Below are 8,093 nucleotides of genomic sequence, written 5' to 3'. Positions count from 1 at the left end.
CTGCGGTTGTCCTAATGACAAATTCTTAATTATATATATATAGTTAAAAATTTGTCATAAGGACAACCGCAGGATTTCGCCGGGAGCGGGTGCTAATCTGAATAATTGCACCCGCTTCCAGTGAAATCGCGGTAAAATTTCAGCCGTAACCACGTCATATGTCAAAATTATCTTATTAAGTTAGCAGCATTCATTTTTCTAAGACGTTTCGCTATAATTTTAAAAAAGAAAAATCTAGATACTCTATTTAAAGTAAATAATGGTGAGAGGATTCATAGCACCTTACGATTTTCTCAAATTAAATAGAAACTTTTTCTGTTAAAACTGAACATTTTTGAATAAAGAATGGGAATTTTTGAAGCAAACTGTACCAAAATGTACCATGCCACTCTCTTCAAAGTAGGTGGCCAACAGATTTGTGATACAAAATTCTTGGCGCTTTGTTTGGACTTATTAAAAAAATGGTTAGCATCACCCCACTTAACCCTATTATTTACTTAATAAATTCTATTTATTATTTTCACTGAATTAGATCATTATTATAATTAAAGTAAATAGCAATTCAACACGTATTTCTAATAAGAAAAAAACAGTTTCAAAATAAATGTAATCATAATCCTCAATATTAGCTGAATCGATTTGGAACTCAACATTTCTCTTTACAATTCGCAATAGAATACAAATGAAATATGACTTTTTTAATAGCAGATTCATAAATCTGTTTCGGATGATTCGAAAAACCTACATAAAGAAAAAGCTGCGTTTTCCGAGAGTTTGGTGCTCATTCTAATTTTTTGGTCAAACCTTGATTAGTTTCTAAGAAGCTAATTTCGGATTTGATTCCCCGAATCTCCGCATTGCATGAGAGTTTCATTACTCTCTTCCTTGCCTTTTTATTTTCTGTTGTTCGATCTTCGCAAGACGAAACCCCTTACTAGGGATCTGTTTAGTCATTAGGATTAGTGTAAGTCTTAACACGTTACAAAGTTTATGAAGATTCATGGACGCATAAGAATAGAATAGTTGTATAGAATAGTTGTTTATGAAGATTCATGGACGCATAAGAATAGTTGTCGGCTATGCTGTAAACAGCATTGTAGCACGCTTCATAAAAAGATAACTCGAAAAAAGCCTATAACTAAAGGTCGAACCCTGCAAACACTGCTAAAATTAGTTTTTATTCAGAACCTCACTACATGGCCCCTTTATGACAAGTTCGTTAGCTTGCAAATCAGTTCGCCACCATGGTTTATCATAACAGTCCATCAATATTTTCATCATCACATTTGAAGCAAAACCAATCGAGATTTTACGTAGGCGCGTCATTGTCCAAGTGAATGATTTTTTTCTTTGCGATCTTGGAGTGATCGCCACATCGGAGAAATTTGCTAATCAAAATTGGCTTCATATCCGGCGCCAAGGATTACCAAAGGTATCTTTCAACTTGCGATCTGTTTTCGGATGGGTTGTGATTTGCGCGTCTGGATTCACTTTTCCTTAACTGGATCTCTTTCTTGCCCTCACCTGAACTTGGTGAAACTCCCAAAACTTGCTCGGTTTAATTTTTACTATTGCTCTTCCCCGCTAAACGAATCAGGTCGCCAATCGGATTTTGGGGAACGAGCAAAATCTCCACAATGCTTTTTGGCTTACGTTCCTACAAAGAAAAACTCAAAGCCCGTTTTTAATTTCCATATTCGTTGCTTAAGGATGGAGCTTAAAGGAAGAATCAAACGCTTTTTATCAGGAACCAGCACTAAAAAAAGCAAAATAAATATTTTCGATGACATCCATTAATTGATTGAACCGGAAATTCGAGATTCGAAGTAAGGCTAGTGAAATTCCCTGTGTCCTTTGATCAAGGAAGCTACTCTCGCTTCAGAAATTCAAGTAGGCATGAAGTCTCGGCCTCTACTTTTAACCAGGGGCGATTCCGAAGATATCGACGCCTTAACTGTTGGTAATGCTCTCGCAGGTAGAGCATTTGAACGAATTTTCGGAGCAACGATTTAATAAGTACATCCATACACCTTTCGGAAGGATTACCAGCGTCAGTCCTGGACAGGATAGACTTGTGCGATTCGCTACTGCTGAAACTTCTTTTGGGATCTACAATCGCCTCATCGTCAAATTGTGTTGGTCACCGGCCTTGCGATGACACAATGTGGTTATTTTTTCTCAATAGTGGTTCAAAAGGGTAAGAAAGGTGTACAAATGACACATGCTCACAACGCTAAATTCAACCAGTTTTTCTGCCCTTGCGGTCTTCAACACGAGACACTTCTACCATTGACATCACTCTCTCTACCAGTAGCTTTAAAGATAACATCAAGAAGTGGAGAGTTTCAGACGATACCACTCTCTCAGATCACTTGCTGATAGAGTTCGAGTTAGAATTCGTTGTACCCGTACACCCAAAATGGGCCAGTAATCCAAGAAGAGTTGACTGGGATCAGTTTTCTGCGGAACTAAGAAGTGCACTCTCAGAGTTACACAGGTCAATTAGAGACCTTCAAAGCTCGAAAGGCTAGGGAGACACACGGGTGGAATAGAAAACTCGAAGAGCTTCACATTAAAGCTAGAGAGATGTTTCGAGGGGTCAGGTGGTATCTGAAGTTTATTTTACCTAAGGATTTTCGTCCCATCAGCTAATATCTAAATAAAAAAGCTAAAATCTATCCTAATAAAAACAGTGGAAAGTGTCATGGACACATATATCCGCGATAAGGTCTTGTTACCTAAGTAGATCTTTTCATAAGCAACAACAAGCTTATAGGGCTGGTCACTCGACTGAGACTGCTCTAAGCAGTGCAGTAAACCTAATCGAAGGACAACTGAAGCAGAAAGGCCTCGCGATTTAATCCTTTACGGACATTGAAAAAACCTTTAACAACACCTCTGGAGAGGTGATCAGGGCGGCCATAAACGCACAAGGTGAGCTTTGCAGTCATGGAATGGACTTGCCTTTTTTTTGCTAACAGAAACCTAACTACCACTAAGGTTGATACCACTTCATGTGCAAGCGTGGACTCTGGATGTCAACAGGGAGGCGTTTTATTTCCTCTGCTGAGGTACTGAGCAGTAAAATAACCGCTTAATCTGCTCACGAGTCAGAGCCACCACGTTAGAGGCTATGTGGACGATATACTGGTTGTCATGCGCAACCAGCATCTGGATGCTCTCTTCGATGCAATTCAACAAGCACTTAGGATAGTAGATTTGTGGTGATTATCAGTCAATCCAAGTAAGACGGACGCAGTTGTATTTACCAGAAGGTATACGTGGAGAACCAGAAGTACATTGAAACTGGCAGTACAACAACTGGAAATCAAAGGGCGAGCTAAATATCTAGGAGTAATTGTGGATGAGAAGCTGTCATGAAACGAGCACCTGTAAAACAAGTGCAAGAACTTAGTAGCAAATCTTAGCCTCTACAGAAAAGCCATAGGGAAGAGCTTGGTCTTGAAATCGGAGACACTTATATGGATCTACACAGGGATGTGAAGGATTGGGGGACTGATTCTGAGAGGCATTAATGGTTCGTCGAAGTCGACACCTACGATGGGTCTGGGGCACTAATAGATTTGGAGTCCCTTTATCTCATCATTAAGGCCGTGGCTGCAAAGGCTCGTGCGAATGACGTGCGATAGCAGTATCTCGACAGTAGTGCGGATACTAATCGACATCGCGAGTGGGTGGACACTGAGCATGCTCACGGATAATATGTCTCCTCGTTGCTACCTCTTCGACAAGATGTATCAAGCCAGCTTATCCACGAATGAGGAATGGCTTAACAGTGAGGCATACCTGCCCAGTGATAAAAAAAACTGATTTACAAATGGATCCAGCAATAAGGGGAACGCAGAAGTCAGTGTTTATCGTAGAAGTAAAGGAATGGGTTTCACAATTGCGATAATGTCTTTCGACACAGTTCTAGAATCTGAGATAATGGCTATGTTCCAGTTCGCCTAGAATACAAAGGAGTATGGCAATAAAATTAACATTTTTATTTGCTCAGACATCAGGCCTACTATAATGGCCCTGAATGGAATAACGACCACGCCGCTATTTGTTTGGGAGAGCTTTTGGGCACTGAATAAGCTAGCGACAGACAACCAAGTCAAGGCAATGAGGAATTTGACAGGCTGGCAAAACTAGCAGGAAAAGAAATATTTACTGGACCCGAGTCAGTTGTAGGCATTTCCAGTAGGTTAGGTACTGAAGATATTAACAGTTAGCTGACCCAGAAACATCAGAATGAGTGATGTTTGGTTTCTGACTGCAGACAGGCTGAAACAATCTTGGCGCTTAAAGCTAAACTCCCATCGATTTGAGAAATTACTCACGCTTATGAGGAGCAAAGTCAAATTCGTAACAGAAATGTTGGCAGGACACGGAAACCTCCAGTACCACAGACATAAGATTGAGCTTCAAGAAAGTCTCCTCTGTCGACTGCGTGGAAAGGATAATCATACGTTCACTTATATCCTTTGTCACTGCCCCCATGGGCTGTTGCTCTACTCAAAACAATAATAATAATAATAATAATAATAATAGTATTAATATAGAGCATGGTAGTGCTGAAGAAATGACAAGACCAGAGAAGGAAGGATTCGTCATTGCGATACAGAACAAGGTAGTTAGCACCAGGAATTATCCCAAACACGTGTTACATCAAGACGTGGTTGGCCGGTGTTGATTATGTGGGGATACCAACGGATCCATAGAGCACATTATTAGTAGCTGTCGCGAAACGGCTCAGAAAGAATATACGCACAGACATAATGTTCTAGCGGGTATCATATATCAGAAACTTGCCCTGAACCTAGGACTTTTAAAAGAATGGATGCCTTTCTATAGATAAATTCCAATGCCCGTTTTAGAAAGCAAAGCTTACATCTTATATTGGGATGTTACTATTTAAACGGAGCATTACGTCTGAGCCATTTGACCTGACATCCAGATGCAAGAAAAGAAAGGTAAAAGAGTCTACATCATCGCCATTGATTAGCCACTTAACCGAAATTTGCAGTCAACCTGTACAGCCAAGATTCACAAGTATAACGAGTTAAGGAATAAAGTAAAGACCATAGATGGGAATGTTAACCATGCATATATTCATCCTATTGTGATTTCGGCTACAGGCAATATGCACGCAAAATGCAGTAAATATCTTAAATATTTAGGAGTCATTTGAGTTAAGGCAGCAGCTCAGAAAACGGTTTTATTAAACACCTATCGCCTTGCAAGAAAATTTCTCGGTCATAAGGAAGCAAGCGACTGAAAACCTGTGGAGTGGCAGATGGTGGCTCTAAGAAAGCACCCAAAGGTGAAAGTTGTCACCCTTAACTCTTGCGGCCGCTCGTAATTGTATACCTACAGTATCAGCGAAGGAGATTTCATGCATCGCATTGGATTAAATTATAACATCCTAATCTCAACAGTCACTTAACTTAGTCCGTGGCTATGGTGTATAAGTGTGCTCACGCGAGTAAACGTTTTTATGATTTTTAAATTAAAATTTATGTAACAAAAATTCTTTCTAAGAGGGTTTGAAACTATGGTTTCGAGTTGGTCAATATACTATAATTAAAGAATTCATGATGGTAAATTCGAAAAAAAACACAGATGCTTGTAATGGGCGCAGAGAAATAGATACGTAAAATATTCATGAGCTTTCATAATTACCTATAATAAAGGTTATTCCAGAATATAAAACCTTCATTAGCACAGTTTAGAGGATTTTCTAATTCATATTCATTCCTCGAAATATTTCTTCAAGATCCTGAAATTTTCCGCTTAAATTCACAAAATATTTTCTGGAATCAAGTGAAAGAAATTTGCCCGCTGCGTGGCCACATCCCCCTCACTCCCATTTTGCGAGCGGGTACGTTCTCAAGCTTCGAACTCGTTTTCGTAAGTTTAATTTGTACAATTTATCTAAATTTTTTAAAATATCATAAACATTATAACTTAAGTCGAAAACTGTGATTTGAACATCTGAGGAATTAAATCGATTTCTTTTCAAAGAACGATTACATTTTTGTTATAAAAATCGCGTTGGATAATTTGTATACAATTAAAAAGCTTTATCAATATAATTTTTTATGCTTTTAAATTTTCGAAAATGATCCAACTTTTTGAACTTTTGTCTAATTAGGAAATTTCTTAAGAATTGTTCTAAAATAAATACATTTTATTTCTCGTAGAGATTGATGTTTCTTTAATTATTAACAAAATTTTTATATTTTTCTGAACTTTTTCAAAACTTTTGAACGTATATAACTTTTCTAATTTTTATCCAAATTAATTTTTTTTTTTGATAATTTACAAGTCTCCTACCCATCTATAAAAAACTTTTACAAAAATTCTAAAATTGGAAGAAAAAAATAATTTTCAAATTTTGAAAATGCTCTAAATTTTTAAATTTTGGTTTGAAATATTTGTTTGATGAACTTAACCTTCATTTTGGGAACCTTTGAAAGTGTATCAGCGGTTGTCTTGATTGGACGAATCCTCCAAAAGTTAGCGTAGCTACAACAATCAGGTAACCATACATGCAAATATACAGACAGACATACAGACAGACGCCGACAAAATTTTACGATTTTCGGATTCGGTGAGTGCCGAAACGTAAAGATCCGTAAAAAGCCGATATCGAAAATTTGGACTATAACAGTAAACGACGATTTAAAAATTTCCGAAAACATCGCAATTTTCACTTTTCTTTAAAAAGATAATATTATTTATAGTAATAACAATTTTTTAACAAGTATGTTTTCTAATATTAATTAACTATTACCTTATTTCATTTAAAAACTGTACAAAAAGTATACATTTTTTGAAAAAACCGCGAATTTCTATCTCTATTCTAAAAAAAATTGCTGAACTTTTCAATGAACTGTTTAAAGAATTTATATAAACATCTAGTTATCAGTTTACATTAGTATTTCACGTATCAAGTACAATTTGTATTTAAAAATCCGCAGAGAATGATAAGAAAATTATTTTATTTCTCATTTATCGACATATTCAAATATTTTACTATTCTGAAGGCAACCAGGTGAGGCATTAATGGGCAAATAAGGAAAATTTTGAGGTGGGAGCGCAACAATCTTTCTCCTACCATTCTGATTATCTTCTAGAACAAATAAGTCGTCTTTTGGAATAGTGATTAAGCTAGTATAAATAGCAAGTACTTATCAAGTCAAACTTTAAAATAAATTTTTTAATTTAGATCGCTCCATGATTTTTATGTCCAAAAATATGAATATTATTGCTGCTATTCTTCTCCTCAAATTCGCTGGATTCCTCCAGGAATCAACGTGCATGCTTGACGATTTTGTTCCTTCTTGTAAGTGAAATATAATATCAAAATTATTATTCTAGAATCTTCAACGCGAAATCCGTATTTTTTTCATTTCAACACAAAAATGTTTTTAATTTTTTAGCGGTTCCATCGTATTTCATTAAAAATTTGCTTTCTCTTGTCGGGAACTTACTTTGTTGGTTGAAAATTCTTTATTTATTTTAAAGCATCTAAGAAAGAATTATTTTATATATAATTCTTATTTATATTTTATAATATCATATAATAATTTCCCAATGTAAAAATTTATCTATTCGGTTGGAAGTTAGTTTATTTCTGAATTTACACAAATAATTACTTTCAGTACAAAAATTAACTATTCGTTTTTTAGAAAACATTTTCAATTTTTTAGTTAAAACTCGTGTCATTTATGGAAGATTCATTTTTTTCTTGTTGAAAATGCATTTTCTTACAGGAAAATTTAACTAATTAAGTTTTTGTTCAAACTCTATCTTTATCAGTTTGAAGTTGGATGCTTCCTTTAGAACTTTAACTATTGGAACAAAAATTCATTCTTTTGACTGAAAATTAAAGTAATACATGAATGTATTCTTTTTAACTAGAAATTTAAATATTCTACACTTAGTTTGACAACTTCTTTGTTATCAAAAATTTCTTTTGTTAAATTTTAATTGTTTAGGCTAAAAATTAAACTATTTGTTGCTATTTTTAAAAAATTTTTATTTGAAAATTTATATTATGTATTTAAAAAACCAAACCTTTA

This window comes from Belonocnema kinseyi, chromosome 2 (genome assembly GCF_010883055.1).
Source record: "Belonocnema kinseyi isolate 2016_QV_RU_SX_M_011 chromosome 2, B_treatae_v1, whole genome shotgun sequence".
Classification (NCBI taxonomy): Eukaryota; Metazoa; Arthropoda; class Insecta; order Hymenoptera; family Cynipidae; genus Belonocnema; species Belonocnema kinseyi.
Note: the sequence above shows the minus strand (reverse complement) of the source record.